The following is a 17416-nucleotide window of genomic DNA, read 5'->3' as shown; positions in this document are numbered from 1 at the left end:
TTGGTGATTTTGTGGCTTTCTTTGCAGATTTGGCAGCGGGTTTTGCAGCAGGTTTCTTGGTAGCTGGTTTCTTTGCTTTTGGTTTAGCTGCTTTCTTTTCACCAGCTGGTTTCTTTGCTGCAGGTTTCTTTGTGGCAGTCTTTTTAGGTGTCTTTGCCTTCTTTGGTTTAGCGGCTTTAGGCTTAACTGCTTTCTTTGCTGGCTTCTTAGCTGGTTTAGCCACTTCACCTATCTTAAAACTTCCAGAAGCGCCGGTACCCTTCGACTGTTTCAAGCTATTGCTCTTCACTCCTGATTTCAAAGCTAACTTCAAGTGAGTGTTGACTGTTTTTGCATCGCTACCAACATTGAAGTTTGCTATGATGTACTTAAGAATGGCTTGACGGCTAGAGCCCCCGCGCTCTTTCAATGCAGAGATAGCTTTCCCTACCATCTCGCTGTATTTTGGATGAGTAGCTAGTTTCTTTGGTTTAGCTGCAGCTTTCTTCTTTGGTGACTTAGCTGGAGTCTTGACTACTACTGGTGCATCAGACATTTTGCGACTTTGGTTGTTGAAAGATGTGTGCGAGTTGAACGACAAATAACAATGATGTGCAAAATTGCGGTTTGCGGGTAGTTAATCTCATAACGCGGACCTCGACGAGAGCACCCTTAAACTTTCATGACAATCTATTTCAAACAAATCGACAAGAATTTCTGTGTGCTTGTTCGACAAGTTTTAACCATTTGTTTCAAATAAATTGTACTTTTTGATATATAAATCATATACGAAAATGTTCAGCAGGAATTTTTCTTTCAGAATATGTGATTAAAATTAAACAAAATATCACAAGTGAAGAAATATTTACGATTAATGTGCAACTTGTCAATTTCACTCGTGCGATTCTTCATCAGAAAACGTGTTGTATTATTTCACAAAAACTAGATTGTGCTATAAAAATGGTATGTATTTGAAGTAAAATCATTTCTTAATATGTTTTTGTTTTCAGATATACGTAGAAATAAAGAGACTTCACAGAAATTTAAATTTTGCCTTGGATATGAAAGCACACCAAGATGACAAAATTCGAAACCGGGACTTCCTTGACTGAGTTGGAACAAAGTTTCAAATAGTCGACTTTTTTGCTTGAGTTTTACAAGCTTTAATTAGTATTTATTGTTTTTTATTTGTTTTTGCTGAAATGAATATTTGATAATCACAATCCTTTCAGAAATGTTGTGAATCATATAAGCCCTGGTCAAAAAGGAAGAGACGAGTTCAAAGGACAAAAATGGCGGATAACAGTATTTTTAAGATTTTCGTTTTAAGTTTTTGAGCCACATGCATGTGAAAAGAGTGAAATTCTCAAGCTTATATATGGCCCGACGTGTGCATTACTGGATTTGCATTTATTTTTAAAAATAGTTTAAAAGATTTCACCAGGTTGGTAATGAAAAAAATTAAATTATGAATGATATATTTTCTGTTTCCTTCAAAAGTTAGATATATTATATTGAATGTTACATCCCCAGACATCCATATAAAGAAATAAAAAAGATAGAACGTATGTTTGGGAGAAGTGAAAAATTATAAGTAAAAAAAATAAAAGAAGAAAATGTCTACAACACCCGGTATTCCCAGGCGGTCACCCATCCAAGTACTAACCGAGCTCGACGTTGCTTAACTTCGGTGATCGGACGAGAACCGGTGTTTTCAACGTTATATGGTCGTAGACACTAAAGTGCTAAAAAAATTGATATATAAATTTAGGAACCGCCGAAAGTCGTGTATTTAGCATTTCTTGACAGAATTTGTATAAAATAAGAAAATTATCAGGTATAAAAATATAAATAAACTACACGATCCAGAGTGGAAGATAGTAAAACTTAACAAGTTCACATGCACTTTAGAGAAGACAAAAAAATGCAAGAATAGAAAGACAGATATGGAATATGGGGACGAGCTTGATTTTATTTGTAACCAAGTTATATACCATGCAACAATTTCAGACTCTTTTTGAAAAATTTTGGTAGCCCTTAAAAGGGCTGTTTAAGCTTTAAAAGCATCATATGCTTCCTCCATTTACTTCTTCTTTGGGGTCTTTGCCTTCTTTGGTTTAGCTGCAGCCTTGGTCTTTTTTGGTGATTTTGTGGCTTTCTTTGCAGATTTGGCAGCGGGTTTTGCAGCAGGTTTCTTGGTAGCTGGTTTCTTTGCTTTTGGTTTAGCTGCTTTCTTTTCACCAGCTGGTTTCTTTGCTGCAGGTTTCTTTGTGGCAGTCTTTTTAGGTGTCTTTGCCTTCTTTGGTTTAGCGGCTTTAGGCTTAACTGCTTTCTTTGCTGGCTTCTTAGCTGGTTTAGCCACTTCACCTATCTTAAAACTTCCAGAAGCGCCGGTACCCTTCGACTGTTTCAAGCTATTGCTCTTCACTCCTGATTTCAAAGCTAACTTCAAGTGAGTGTTGACTGTTTTTGCATCGCTACCAACATTGAAGTTTGCTATGATGTACTTAAGAATGGCTTGACGGCTAGAGCCCCCGCGCTCTTTCAATGCAGAGATAGCTTTCCCTACCATCTCGCTGTATTTTGGATGAGTAGCTACTTTCTTTGGTTTAGCTGCAGCTTTCTTCTTTGGTGACTTAGCTGGAGTCTTGACTACTACTGGTGCATCAGACATTTTGCGACTTTGGTTGTTGAAAGATGTGTGCGAGTTGAACGACAAATAACAATGATGTGCAAAATTGCGGTTTGCGGGTAGTTAATCTCATAACGCGGACCTCGACGAGAGCACCCTTAAACTTTCATGACAATCTATTTCAAACAAATCGACAAGAATTTCTGTGTGCTTGTTCGACAAGTTTTAACCATTTGTTTCAAATAAATTGTACTTTTTGATATATAAATCATATACGAAAATGTTCAGCAGGAATTTTTCTTTCAGAATATGTGATTAAAATTAAAAAAAATATCACAAGTGAAGAAATATTTACGATTAATGTGCAACTTGTCAATTTCACTCGTGCGATTCTTCATCAGAAAACGTGTTGTATTATTTCACAAAAACTAGATTGTGCTATAAAAATGGTATGTATTTGAAGTAAAATCATTTCTTAATATGTTTTTGTTTTCAGATATACGTAGAAATAAAGAGACTTCACAGAAATTTAAATTTTGCCTTGGATATGAAAGCACACCAAGATGACAAAATTCGAAACCGGGACTTCCTTGACTGAGTTGGAACAAAGTTTCAAATAGTCGACTTTTTTGCTTGAGTTTTACAAGCTTTAATTAGTATTTATTGTTTTTTATTTGTTTTTGCTGAAATGAATATTTGATAATCACAATCCTTTCAGAAATGTTGTGAATCATATAAGCCCTGGTCAAAAAGGAAGAGACGAGTTCAAAGGACAAAAATGGCGGATAACAGTATTTTTAAGATTTTCGTTTTAAGTTTTTGAGCCACATGCATGTGAAAAGAGTGAAATTCTCAAGCTTATATATGGCCCGACGTGTGCATTACTGGATTTGCATTTATTTTTAAAAATAGTTTAAAAGATTTCACCAGGTTGGTAATGAAAAAAATTAAATTATGAATGATATATTTTCTGTTTCCTTCAAAAGTTAGATATATTATATTGAATGTTACATCCCCAGACATCCATATAAAGAAATAAAAAAGATAGAACGTATGTTTGGGAGAAGTGAAAAATTATAAGTAAAAAAAATAAAAGAAGAAAATGTCTACAACACCCGGTATTCCCAGGCGGTCACCCATCCAAGTACTAACCGAGCTCGACGTTGCTTAACTTCGGTGATCGGACGAGAACCGGTGTTTTCAACGTGATATGGTCGTAGACACTAAAGTGCTAAAAAAATTGATATATAAATTTAGGAACCGCCGAAAGTCGTGTATTTAGCATTTCTTGACAGAATTTGTATAAAATAAGAAAATTATCAGGTATAAAAATATAAATAAACTACACGATCCAGAGTGGAAGATAGTAAAACTTAACAAGTTCACATGCACTTTAGAGAAGACAAAAAAATGCAAGAATAGAAAGACAGATATGGAATATGGGGACGAGCTTGATTTTATTTGTAACCAAGTTATATACCATGCAACAATTTCAGACTCTTTTTGAAAAATTTTGGTAGCCCTTAAAAGGGCTGTTTAAGCTTTAAAAGCATCATATGCTTCCTCCATTTACTTCTTCTTTGGGGTCTTTGCCTTCTTTGGTTTAGCTGCAGCCTTGGTCTTTTTTGGTGATTTTGTGGCTTTCTTTGCAGATTTGGCAGCGGGTTTTGCAGCAGGTTTCTTGGTAGCTGGTTTCTTTGCTTTTGGTTTAGCTGCTTTCTTTTCACCAGCTGGTTTCTTTGCTGCAGGTTTCTTTGTGGCAGTCTTTTTAGGTGTCTTTGCCTTCTTTGGTTTAGCGGCTTTAGGCTTAACTGCTTTCTTTGCTGGCTTCTTAGCTGGTTTAGCCACTTCACCTATCTTAAAACTTCCAGAAGCGCCGGTACCCTTCGACTGTTTCAAGCTATTGCTCTTCACTCCTGATTTCAAAGCTAACTTCAAGTGAGTGTTGACTGTTTTTGCATCGCTACCAACATTGAAGTTTGCTATGATGTACTTAAGAATGGCTTGACGGCTAGAGCCCCCGCGCTCTTTCAATGCAGAGATAGCTTTCCCTACCATCTCGCTGTATTTTGGATGAGTAGCTACTTTCTTTGGTTTAGCTGCAGCTTTCTTCTTTGGTGACTTAGCTGGAGTCTTGACTACTACTGGTGCATCAGACATTTTGCGACTTTGGTTGTTGAAAGATGTGTGCGAGTTGAACGACAAATAACAATGATGTGCAAAATTGCGGTTTGCGGGTAGTTAATCTCATAACGCGGACCTCGACGAGAGCACCCTTAAACTTTCATGACAATCTATTTCAAACAAATCGACAAGAATTTCTGTGTGCTTGTTCGACAAGTTTTAACCATTTGTTTCAAATAAATTGTACTTTTTGATATATAAATCATATACGAAAATGTTCAGCAGGAATTTTTCTTTCAGAATATGTGATTAAAATTAAACAAAATATCACAAGTGAAGAAATATTTACGATTAATGTGCAACTTGTCAATTTCACTCGTGCGATTCTTCATCAGAAAACGTGTTGTATTATTTCACAAAAACTAGATTGTGCTATAAAAATGGTATGTATTTGAAGTAAAATCATTTCTTAATATGTTTTTGTTTTCAGATATACGTAGAAATAAAGAGACTTCACAGAAATTTAAATTTTGCCTTGGATATGAAAGCACACCAAGATGACAAAATTCGAAACCGGGACTTCCTTGACTGAGTTGGAACAAAGTTTCAAATAGTCGACTTTTTTGCTTGAGTTTTACAAGCTTTAATTAGTATTTATTGTTTTTTATTTGTTTTTGCTGAAATGAATATTTGATAATCACAATCCTTTCAGAAATGTTGTGAATCATATAAGCCCTGGTCAAAAAGGAAGAGACGAGTTCAAAGGACAAAAATGGCGGATAACAGTATTTTTAAGATTTTCGTTTTAAGTTTTTGAGCCACATGCATGTGAAAAGAGTGAAATTCTCAAGCTTATATATGGCCCGACGTGTGCATTACTGGATTTGCATTTATTTTTAAAAATAGTTTAAAAGATTTCACCAGGTTGGTAATGAAAAAAATTAAATTATGAATGATATATTTTCTGTTTCCTTCAAAAGTTAGATATATTATATTGAATGTTACATCCCCAGACATCCATATAAAGAAATAAAAAAGATAGAACGTATGTTTGGGAGAAGTGAAAAATTATAAGTAAAAAAAATAAAAGAAGAAAATGTCTACAACACCCGGTATTCCCAGGCGGTCACCCATCCAAGTACTAACCGAGCTCGACGTTGCTTAACTTCGGTGATCGGACGAGAACCGGTGTTTTCAACGTGATATGGTCGTAGACACTAAAGTGCTAAAAAAATTGATATATAAATTTAGGAACCGCCGAAAGTCGTGTATTTAGCATTTCTTGACAGAATTTGTATAAAATAAGAAAATTATCAGGTATAAAAATATAAATAAACTACACGATCCAGAGTGGAAGATAGTAAAACTTAACAAGTTCACATGCACTTTAGAGAAGACAAAAAAATGCAAGAATAGAAAGACAGATATGGAATATGGGGACGAGCTTGATTTTATTTGTAACCAAGTTATATACCATGCAACAATTTCAGACTCTTTTTGAAAAATTTTGGTAGCCCTTAAAAGGGCTGTTTAAGCTTTAAAAGCATCATATGCTTCCTCCATTTACTTCTTCTTTGGGGTCTTTGCCTTCTTTGGTTTAGCTGCAGCCTTGGTCTTTTTTGGTGATTTTGTGGCTTTCTTTGCAGATTTGGCAGCGGGTTTTGCAGCAGGTTTCTTGGTAGCTGGTTTCTTTGCTTTTGGTTTAGCTGCTTTCTTTTCACCAGCTGGTTTCTTTGCTGCAGGTTTCTTTGTGGCAGTCTTTTTAGGTGTCTTTGCCTTCTTTGGTTTAGCGGCTTTAGGCTTAACTGCTTTCTTTGCTGGCTTCTTAGCTGGTTTAGCCACTTCACCTATCTTAAAACTTCCAGAAGCGCCGGTACCCTTCGACTGTTTCAAGCTATTGCTCTTCACTCCTGATTTCAAAGCTAACTTCAAGTGAGTGTTGACTGTTTTTGCATCGCTACCAACATTGAAGTTTGCTATGATGTACTTAAGAATGGCTTGACGGCTAGAGCCCCCGCGCTCTTTCAATGCAGAGATAGCTTTCCCTACCATCTCGCTGTATTTTGGATGAGTAGCTACTTTCTTTGGTTTAGCTGCAGCTTTCTTCTTTGGTGACTTAGCTGGAGTCTTGACTACTACTGGTGCATCAGACATTTTGCGACTTTGGTTGTTGAAAGATGTGTGCGAGTTGAACGACAAATAACAATGATGTGCAAAATTGCGGTTTGCGGGTAGTTAATCTCATAACGCGGACCTCGACGAGAGCACCCTTAAACTTTCATGACAATCTATTTCAAACAAATCGACAAGAATTTCTGTGTGCTTGTTCGACAAGTTTTAACCATTTGTTTCAAATAAATTGTACTTTTTGATATATAAATCATATACGAAAATGTTCAGCAGGAATTTTTCTTTCAGAATATGTGATTAAAATTAAACAAAATATCACAAGTGAAGAAATATTTACGATTAATGTGCAACTTGTCAATTTCACTCGTGCGATTCTTCATCAGAAAACGTGTTGTATTATTTCACAAAAACTAGATTGTGCTATAAAAATGGTATGTATTTGAAGTAAAATCATTTCTTAATATGTTTTTGTTTTCAGATATACGTAGAAATAAAGAGACTTCACAGAAATTTAAATTTTGCCTTGGATATGAAAGCACACCAAGATGACAAAATTCGAAACCGGGACTTCCTTGACTGAGTTGGAACAAAGTTTCAAATAGTCGACTTTTTTGCTTGAGTTTTACAAGCTTTAATTAGTATTTATTGTTTTTTATTTGTTTTTGCTGAAATGAATATTTAATAATCACAATCCTTTCAGAAATGTTGTGAATCATATAAGCCCTGGTCAAAAAGGAAGAGACGAGTTCAAAGGACAAAAATGGCGGATAACAGTATTTTTAAGATTTTCGTTTTAAGTTTTTGAGCCACATGCATGTGAAAAGAGTGAAATTCTCAAGCTTATATATGGCCCGACGTGTGCATTACTGGATTTGCATTTATTTTTAAAAATAGTTTAAAAGATTTCACCAGGTTGGTAATGAAAAAAATTAAATTATGAATGATATATTTTCTGTTTCCTTCAAAAGTTAGATATATTATATTGAATGTTACATCCCCAGACATCCATATAAAGAAATAAAAAAGATAGAACGTATGTTTGGGAGAAGTGAAAAATTATAAGTAAAATTTTTAAATAAAAGAAGAAAATGTCTACAACACCCGGTATTCCCAGGCGGTCACCCATCCAAGTACTAACCGAGCTCGACGTTGCTCAACTTCGGTGATCGGACGAGAACCGGTGTTTTCAACGTGATATGGTCGTAGACACTAAAGTGCTAAAAAAATTGATATATAAATTTAGGAACCGCCGAAAGTCGTGTATTTAGCATTTCTTGACAGAATTTGTATAAAATAAGAAAATTATCAGGTATAAAAATATAAATAAACTACACGATCCAGAGTGGAAGATAGTAAAACTTAACAAGTTCACATGCACTTTAGAGAAGACAAAAAAATGCAAGAATAGAAAGACAGATATGGAATATGGGGACGAGCTTGATTTTATTTGTAACCAAGTTATATACCATGCAACAATTTCAGACTCTTTTTGAAAAATTTTGGTAGCCCTTAAAAGGGCTGTTTAAGCTTTAAAAGCATCATATGCTTCCTCCATTTACTTCTTCTTTGGGGTCTTTGCCTTCTTTGGTTTAGCTGCAGCCTTGGTCTTTTTTGGTGATTTTGTGGCTTTCTTTGCAGATTTGGCAGCGGGTTTTGCAGCAGGTTTCTTGGTAGCTGGTTTCTTTGCTTTTGGTTTAGCTGCTTTCTTTTCACCAGCTGGTTTCTTTGCTGCAGGTTTCTTTGTGGCAGTCTTTTTAGGTGTCTTTGCCTTCTTTGGTTTAGCGGCTTTAGGCTTAACTGCTTTCTTTGCTGGCTTCTTAGCTGGTTTAGCCACTTCACCTATCTTAAAACTTCCAGAAGCGCCGGTACCCTTCGACTGTTTCAAGCTATTGCTCTTCACTCCTGATTTCAAAGCTAACTTCAAGTGAGTGTTGACTGTTTTTGCATCGCTACCAACATTGAAGTTTGCTATGATGTACTTAAGAATGGCTTGACGGCTAGAGCCCCCGCGCTCTTTCAATGCAGAGATAGCTTTCCCTACCATCTCGCTGTATTTTGGATGAGTAGCTACTTTCTTTGGTTTAGCTGCAGCTTTCTTCTTTGGTGACTTAGCTGGAGTCTTGACTACTACTGGTGCATCAGACATTTTGCGACTTTGGTTGTTAAAAGATGTGTGCGAGTTGAACGACAAATAACAATGATGTGCAAAATTGCGGTTTGCGGGTAGTTAATCTCATAACGCGGACCTCGACGAGAGCACCCTTAAACTTTCATGACAATCTATTTCAAACAAATCGACAAGAATTTCTGTGTGCTTGTTCGACAAGTTTTAACCATTTGTTTCAAATAAATTGTACTTTTTGATATATAAATCATATACGAAAATGTTCAGCAGGAATTTTTCTTTCAGAATATGTGATTAAAATTAAACAAAATATCACAAGTGAAGAAATATTTACGATTAATGTGCAACTTGTCAATTTCACTCGTGCGATTCTTCATCAGAAAACGTGTTGTATTATTTCACAAAAACTAGATTGTGCTATAAAATGGTATGTATTTGAAGTAAAATCATTTCTTAATATGTTTTTGTTTTCAGATATACGTAGAAATAAAGAGACTTCACAGAAATTTAAATTTTGCCTTGGATATGAAAGCACACCAAGATGACAAAATTCGAAACCGGGACTTCCTTGACTGAGTTGGAACAAAGTTTCAAATAGTCGACTTTTTTGCTTGAGTTTTACAAGCTTTAATTAGTATTTATTGTTTTTTATTTGTTTTTGCTGAAATGAATATTTGATAATCACAATCCTTTCAGAAATGTTGTGAATCATATAAGCCCTGGTCAAAAAGGAAGAGACGAGTTCAAAGGACAAAAATGGCGGATAACAGTATTTTTAAGATTTTCGTTTTAAGTTTTTGAGCCACATGCATGTGAAAAGAGTGAAATTCTCAAGCTTATATATGGCCCGACGTGTGCATTACTGGATTTGCATTTATTTTTAAAAATAGTTTAAAAGATTTCACCAGGTTGGTAATGAAAAAAATTAAATTATGAATGATATATTTTCTGTTTCCTTCAAAAGTTAGATATATTATATTGAATGTTACATCCCCAGACATCCATATAAAGAAATAAAAAAGATAGAACGTATGTTTGGGAGAAGTGAAAAATTATAAGTAAAAAAAATAAAAGAAGAAAATGTCTACAACACCCGGTATTCCCAGGCGGTCACCCATCCAAGTACTAACCGAGCTCGACGTTGCTTAACTTCGGTGATCGGACGAGAACCGGTGTTTTCAACGTGATATGGTCGTAGACACTAAAGTGCTAAAAAAATTGATATATAAATTTAGGAACCGCCGAAAGTCGTGTATTTAGCATTTCTTGACAGAATTTGTATAAAATAAGAAAATTATCAGGTATAAAAATATAAATAAACTACACGATCCAGAGTGGAAGATAGTAAAACTTAACAAGTTCACATGCACTTTAGAGAAGACAAAAAAATGCAAGAATAGAAAGACAGATATGGAATATGGGGACGAGCTTGATTTTATTTGTAACCAAGTTATATACCATGCAACAATTTCAGACTCTTTTTGAAAAATTTTGGTAGCCCTTAAAAGGGCTGTTTAAGCTTTAAAAGCATCATATGCTTCCTCCATTTACTTCTTCTTTGGGGTCTTTGCCTTCTTTGGTTTAGCTGCAGCCTTGGTCTTTTTTGGTGATTTTGTGGCTTTCTTTGCAGATTTGGCAGCGGGTTTTGCAGCAGGTTTCTTGGTAGCTGGTTTCTTTGCTTTTGGTTTAGCTGCTTTCTTTTCACCAGCTGGTTTCTTTGCTGCAGGTTTCTTTGTGGCAGTCTTTTTAGGTGTCTTTGCCTTCTTTGGTTTAGCGGCTTTAGGCTTAACTGCTTTCTTTGCTGGCTTCTTAGCTGGTTTAGCCACTTCACCTATCTTAAAACTTCCAGAAGCGCCGGTACCCTTCGACTGTTTCAAGCTATTGCTCTTCACTCCTGATTTCAAAGCTAACTTCAAGTGAGTGTTGACTGTTTTTGCATCGCTACCAACATTGAAGTTTGCTATGATGTACTTAAGAATGGCTTGACGGCTAGAGCCCCCGCGCTCTTTCAATGCAGAGATAGCTTTCCCTACCATCTCGCTGTATTTTGGATGAGTAGCTACTTTCTTTGGTTTAGCTGCAGCTTTCTTCTTTGGTGACTTAGCTGGAGTCTTGACTACTACTGGTGCATCAGACATTTTGCGACTTTGGTTGTTGAAAGATGTGTGCGAGTTGAACGACAAATAACAATGATGTGCAAAATTGCGGTTTGCGGGTAGTTAATCTCATAACGCGGACCTCGACGAGAGCACCCTTAAACTTTCATGACAATCTATTTCAAACAAATCGACAAGAATTTCTGTGTGCTTGTTCGACAAGTTTTAACCATTTGTTTCAAATAAATTGTACTTTTTGATATATAAATCATATACGAAAATGTTCAGCAGGAATTTTTCTTTCAGAATATGTGATTAAAATTAAACAAAATATCACAAGTGAAGAAATATTTACGATTAATGTGCAACTTGTCAATTTCACTCGTGCGATTCTTCATCAGAAAACGTGTTGTATTATTTCACAAAAACTAGATTGTGCTATAAAAATGGTATGTATTTGAAGTAAAATCATTTCTTAATATGTTTTTGTTTTCAGATATACGTAGAAATAAAGAGACTTCACAGAAATTTAAATTTTGCCTTGGATATGAAAGCACACCAAGATGACAAAATTCGAAACCGGGACTTCCTTGACTGAGTTGGAACAAAGTTTCAAATAGTCGACTTTTTTGCTTGAGTTTTACAAGCTTTAATTAGTATTTATTGTTTTTTATTTGTTTTTGCTGAAATGAATATTTGATAATCACAATCCTTTCAGAAATGTTGTGAATCATATAAGCCCTGGTCAAAAAGGAAGAGACGAGTTCAAAGGACAAAAATGGCGGATAACAGTATTTTTAAGATTTTCGTTTTAAGTTTTTGAGCCACATGCATGTGAAAAGAGTGAAATTCTCAAGCTTATATATGGCCCGACGTGTGCATTACTGGATTTGCATTTATTTTTAAAAATAGTTTAAAAGATTTCACCAGGTTGGTAATGAAAAAAATTAAATTATGAATGATATATTTTCTGTTTCCTTCAAAAGTTAGATATATTATATTGAATGTTACATCCCCAGACATCCATATAAAGAAATAAAAAAGATAGAACGTATGTTTGGGAGAAGTGAAAAATTATAAGTAAAAAAAATAAAAGAAGAAAATGTCTACAACACCCGGTATTCCCAGGCGGTCACCCATCCAAGTACTAACCGAGCTCGACGTTGCTTAACTTCGGTGATCGGACGAGAACCGGTGTTTTCAACGTGATATGGTCGTAGACACTAAAGTGCTAAAAAAATTGATATATAAATTTAGGAACCGCCGAAAGTCGTGTATTTAGCATTTCTTGACAGAATTTGTATAGAATAAGAAAATTATCAGGTATAAAAATATAAATAAACTACACGATCCAGAGTGGAAGATAGTAAAACTTAACAAGTTCACATGCACTTTAGAGAAGACAAAAAAATGCAAGAATAGAAAGACAGATATGGAATATGGGGACGAGCTTGATTTTATTTGTAACCAAGTTATATACCATGCAACAATTTCAGACTCTTTTTGAAAAATTTTGGTAGCCCTTAAAAGGGCTGTTTAAGCTTTAAAAGCATCATATGCTTCCTCCATTTACTTCTTCTTTGGGGTCTTTGCCTTCTTTGGTTTAGCTGCAGCCTTGGTCTTTTTTGGTGATTTTGTGGCTTTCTTTGCAGATTTGGCAGCGGGTTTTGCAGCAGGTTTCTTGGTAGCTGGTTTCTTTGCTTTTGGTTTAGCTGCTTTCTTTTCACCAGCTGGTTTCTTTGCTGCAGGTTTCTTTGTGGCAGTCTTTTTAGGTGTCTTTGCCTTCTTTGGTTTAGCGGCTTTAGGCTTAACTGCTTTCTTTGCTGGCTTCTTAGCTGGTTTAGCCACTTCACCTATCTTAAAACTTCCAGAAGCGCCGGTACCCTTCGACTGTTTCAAGCTATTGCTCTTCACTCCTGATTTCAAAGCTAACTTCAAGTGAGTGTTGACTGTTTTTGCATCGCTACCAACATTGAAGTTTGCTATGATGTACTTAAGAATGGCTTGACGGCTAGAGCCCCCGCGCTCTTTCAATGCAGAGATAGCTTTCCCTACCATCTCGCTGTATTTTGGATGAGTAGCTACTTTCTTTGGTTTAGCTGCAGCTTTCTTCTTTGGTGACTTAGCTGGAGTCTTGACTACTACTGGTGCATCAGACATTTTGCGACTTTGGTTGTTGAAAGATGTGTGCGAGTTGAACGACAAATAACAATGATGTGCAAAATTGCGGTTTGCGGGTAGTTAATCTCATAACGCGGACCTCGACGAGAGCACCCTTAAACTTTCATGACAATCTATTTCAAACAAATCGACAAGAATTTCTGTGTGCTTGTTCGACAAGTTTTAACCATTTGTTTCAAATAAATTGTACTTTTTGATATATAAATCATATACGAAAATGTTCAGCAGGAATTTTTCTTTCAGAATATGTGATTAAAATTAAACAAAATATCACAAGTGAAGAAATATTTACGATTAATGTGCAACTTGTCAATTTCACTCGTGCGATTCTTCATCAGAAAACGTGTTGTATTATTTCACAAAAACTAGATTGTGCTATAAAAATGGTATGTATTTGAAGTAAAATCATTTCTTAATATGTTTTTGTTTTCAGATATACGTAGAAATAAAGAGACTTCACAGAAATTTAAATTTTGCCTTGGATATGAAAGCACACCAAGATGACAAAATTCGAAACCGGGACTTCCTTGACTGAGTTGGAACAAAGTTTCAAATAGTCGACTTTTTTGCTTGAGTTTTACAAGCTTTAATTAGTATTTATTGTTTTTTATTTGTTTTTGCTGAAATGAATATTTGATAATCACAATCCTTTCAGAAATGTTGTGAATCATATAAGCCCTGGTCAAAAAGGAAGAGACGAGTTCAAAGGACAAAAATGGCGGATAACAGTATTTTTAAGATTTTCGTTTTAAGTTTTTGAGCCACATGCATGTGAAAAGAGTGAAATTCTCAAGCTTATATATGGCCCGACGTGTGCATTACTGGATTTGCATTTATTTTTAAAAATAGTTTAAAAGATTTCACCAGGTTGGTAATGAAAAAAATTAAATTATGAATGATATATTTTCTGTTTCCTTCAAAAGTTAGATATATTATATTGAATGTTACATCCCCAGACATCCATATAAAGAAATAAAAAAGATAGAACGTATGTTTGGGAGAAGTGAAAAATTATAAGTAAAAAAAATAAAAGAAGAAAATGTCTACAACACCCGGTATTCCCAGGCGGTCACCCATCCAAGTACTAACCGAGCTCGACGTTGCTTAACTTCGGTGATCGGACGAGAACCGGTGTTTTCAACGTGATATGGTCGTAGACACTAAAGTGCTAAAAAAATTGATATATAAATTTAGGAACCGCCGAAAGTCGTGTATTTAGCATTTCTTGACAGAATTTGTATAAAATAAGAAAATTATCAGGTATAAAAATATAAATAAACTACACGATCCAGAGTGGAAGATAGTAAAACTTAACAAGTTCACATGCACTTTAGAGAAGACAAAAAAATGCAAGAATAGAAAGACAGATATGGAATATGGGGACGAGCTTGATTTTATTTGTAACCAAGTTATATACCATGCAACAATTTCAGACTCTTTTTGAAAAATTTTGGTAGCCCTTAAAAGGGCTGTTTAAGCTTTAAAAGCATCATATGCTTCCTCCATTTACTTCTTCTTTGGGGTCTTTGCCTTCTTTGGTTTAGCTGCAGCCTTGGTCTTTTTTGGTGATTTTGTGGCTTTCTTTGCAGATTTGGCAGCGGGTTTTGCAGCAGGTTTCTTGGTAGCTGGTTTCTTTGCTTTTGGTTTAGCTGCTTTCTTTTCACCAGCTGGTTTCTTTGCTGCAGGTTTCTTTGTGGCAGTCTTTTTAGGTGTCTTTGCCTTCTTTGGTTTAGCGGCTTTAGGCTTAACTGCTTTCTTTGCTGGCTTCTTAGCTGGTTTAGCCACTTCACCTTTCTAAAAACTTCCAGAAGCGCCGGTACCCTTCGACTGTTTCAAGCTATTGCTCTTCACTCCTGATTTCAAAGCTAACTTCAAGTGAGTGTTGACTGTTTTTGCATCGCTACCAACATTGAAGTTTGCTATGATGTACTTAAGAATGGCTTGACGGCTAGAGCCCCCGCGCTCTTTCAATGCAGAGATAGCTTTCCCTACCATCTCGCTGTATTTTGGATGAGTAGCTACTTTCTTTGGTTTAGCTGCAGCTTTCTTCTTTGGTGACTTAGCTGGAGTCTTGACTACTACTGGTGCATCAGACATTTTGCGACTTTGGTTGTTGAAAGATGTGTGCGAGTTGAACGACAAATAACAATGATGTGCAAAATTGTGGTTTGCGGGTAGTTAATCTCATAACGCGGACCTCGACGAGAGCACCCTTAAACTTTCATGACAATCTATTTCAAACAAATCGACAAGAATTTCTGTGTGCTTGTTCGACAAGTTTTAACCATTTGTTTCAAATAAATTGTACTTTTTGATATATAAATCATATACGAAAATGTTCAGCAGGAATTTTTCTTTCAGAATATGTGATTAAAATTAAACAAAATATCACAAGTGAAGAAATATTTACGATTAATGTGCAACTTGTCAATTTCACTCGTGCGATTCTTCATCAGAAAACGTGTTGTATTATGTCACAAAAACTAGATTGTGCTATAAAAATGGTATGTATTTGAAGTAAAATCATTTCTTAATATGTTTTTGTTTTCAGATATACGTAGAAATAAAGAGACTTCACAGAAATTTAAATTTTGCCTTGGATATGAAAGCACACCAAGATGACAAAATTCGAAACCGGGACTTCCTTGACTGAGTTGGAACAAAGTTTCAAATAGTCGACTTTTTTGCTTGAGTTTTACAAGCTTTAATTAGTATTTATTGTTTTTTATTTGTTTTTGCTGAAATGAATATTTGATAATCACAATCCTTTCAGAAATGTTGTGAATCATATAAGCCCTGGTCAAAAAGGAAGAGACGAGTTCAAAGGACAAAAATGGCGGATAACAGTATTTTTAAGATTTTCGTTTTAAGTTTTTGAGCCACATGCATGTGAAAAGAGTGAAATTCTCAAGCTTATATATGGCCCGACGTGTGCATTACTGGATTTGCATTTATTTTTAAAAATAGTTTAAAAGATTTCACCAGGTTGGTAATGAAAAAAATTAAATTATGAATGATATATTTTCTGTTTCCTTCAAAAGTTAGATATATTATATTGAATGTTACATCCCCAGACATCCATATAAAGAAATAAAAAAGATAGAACGTATGTTTGGGAGAAGTGAAAAATTATAAGTAAAAAAAATAAAAGAAGAAAATGTCTACAACACCCGGTATTCCCAGGCGGTCACCCATCCAAGTACTAACCGAGCTCGACGTTGCTTAACTTCGGTGATCGGACGAGAACCGGTGTTTTCAACGTGATATGGTCGTAGACACTAAAGTGCTAAAAAAATTGATATATAAATTTAGGAACCGCCGAAAGTCGTGTATTTAGCATTTCTTGACAGAATTTGTATAAAATAAGAAAATTATCAGGTATAAAAATATAAATAAACTACACGATCCAGAGTGGAAGATAGTAAAACTTAACAAGTTCACATGCACTTTAGAGAAGACAAAAAAATGCAAGAATAGAAAGACAGATATGGAATATGGGGACGAGCTTGATTTTATTTGTAACCAAGTTATATACCATGCAACAATTTCAGACTCTTTTTGAAAAATTTTGGTAGCCCTTAAAAGGGCTGTTTAAGCTTTAAAAGCATCATATGCTTCCTCCATTTACTTCTTCTTTGGGGTCTTTGCCTTCTTTGGTTTAGCTGCAGCCTTGGTCTTTTTTGGTGATTTTGTGGCTTTCTTTGCAGATTTGGCAGCGGGTTTTGCAGCAGGTTTCTTGGTAGCTGGTTTCTTTGCTTTTGGTTTAGCTGCTTTCTTTTCACCAGCTGGTTTCTTTGCTGCAGGTTTCTTTGTGGCAGTCTTTTTAGGTGTCTTTGCCTTCTTTGGTTTAGCGGCTTTAGGCTTAACTGCTTTCTTTGCTGGCTTCTTAGCTGGTTTAGCCACTTCACCTTTCTAAAAACTTCCAGAAGCGCCGGTACCCTTCGACTGTTTCAAGCTATTGCTCTTCACTCCTGATTTCAAAGCTAACTTCAAGTGAGTGTTGACTGTTTTTGCATCGCTACCAACATTGAAGTTTGCTATGATGTACTTAAGAATGGCTTGACGGCTAGAGCCCCCGCGCTCTTTCAATGCAGAGATAGCTTTCCCTACCATCTCGCTGTATTTTGGATGAGTAGCTACTTTCTTTGG

At 35.5% G+C, this 17416-nt stretch overlaps 8 non-coding genes across 8 annotated transcripts; all 8 read right to left on the bottom strand.

Annotated features, from left to right (window-relative positions):
• Nucleotides 1–1596: 1596 nt before the first annotated feature.
• On the bottom strand, nt 1597–1715 carry LOC127716567 (5S ribosomal RNA). Its single transcript, XR_007989008.1, has one exon. It is a non-coding gene; the product is annotated as a 5S ribosomal RNA (ribosomal RNA).
• Nucleotides 1716–3714: 1999 nt separating this feature from the next.
• LOC127716896 (5S ribosomal RNA) lies at nt 3715–3833 on the bottom strand. The gene has a single exon (XR_007989136.1). It is a non-coding gene; the product is annotated as a 5S ribosomal RNA (ribosomal RNA).
• Nucleotides 3834–5832: 1999 nt separating this feature from the next.
• On the bottom strand, nt 5833–5951 carry LOC127716884 (5S ribosomal RNA). Its single transcript, XR_007989135.1, has one exon. It is a non-coding gene; the product is annotated as a 5S ribosomal RNA (ribosomal RNA).
• A 2003-nt stretch (nt 5952–7954) lies between these two features.
• LOC127716553 (5S ribosomal RNA) lies at nt 7955–8073 on the bottom strand. The gene has a single exon (XR_007988996.1). It is a non-coding gene; the product is annotated as a 5S ribosomal RNA (ribosomal RNA).
• Nucleotides 8074–10071: 1998 nt separating this feature from the next.
• On the bottom strand, nt 10072–10190 carry LOC127716873 (5S ribosomal RNA). The gene has a single exon (XR_007989134.1). It is a non-coding gene; the product is annotated as a 5S ribosomal RNA (ribosomal RNA).
• A 1999-nt stretch (nt 10191–12189) lies between these two features.
• LOC127716862 (5S ribosomal RNA) lies at nt 12190–12308 on the bottom strand. Its single transcript, XR_007989133.1, has one exon. It is a non-coding gene; the product is annotated as a 5S ribosomal RNA (ribosomal RNA).
• A 1999-nt stretch (nt 12309–14307) lies between these two features.
• LOC127716851 (5S ribosomal RNA) lies at nt 14308–14426 on the bottom strand. The gene has a single exon (XR_007989132.1). It is a non-coding gene; the product is annotated as a 5S ribosomal RNA (ribosomal RNA).
• A 1999-nt stretch (nt 14427–16425) lies between these two features.
• Nucleotides 16426–16544, bottom strand: LOC127716741 (5S ribosomal RNA). Its single transcript, XR_007989117.1, has one exon. It is a non-coding gene; the product is annotated as a 5S ribosomal RNA (ribosomal RNA).
• Between the last annotated feature and the right edge of the window lie 872 nt (nt 16545–17416).

The sequence above is a fragment of the Mytilus californianus genome, unplaced genomic scaffold (genome assembly GCF_021869535.1).
Source record: "Mytilus californianus isolate M0D057914Y unplaced genomic scaffold, xbMytCali1.0.p SCAF_1, whole genome shotgun sequence".
Taxonomy (NCBI): Eukaryota; Metazoa; Mollusca; class Bivalvia; order Mytilida; family Mytilidae; genus Mytilus; species Mytilus californianus.
The sequence above is the reverse complement of the archived record's forward strand: the minus strand, read 5'-3'. Positions and strand labels throughout refer to the sequence as shown.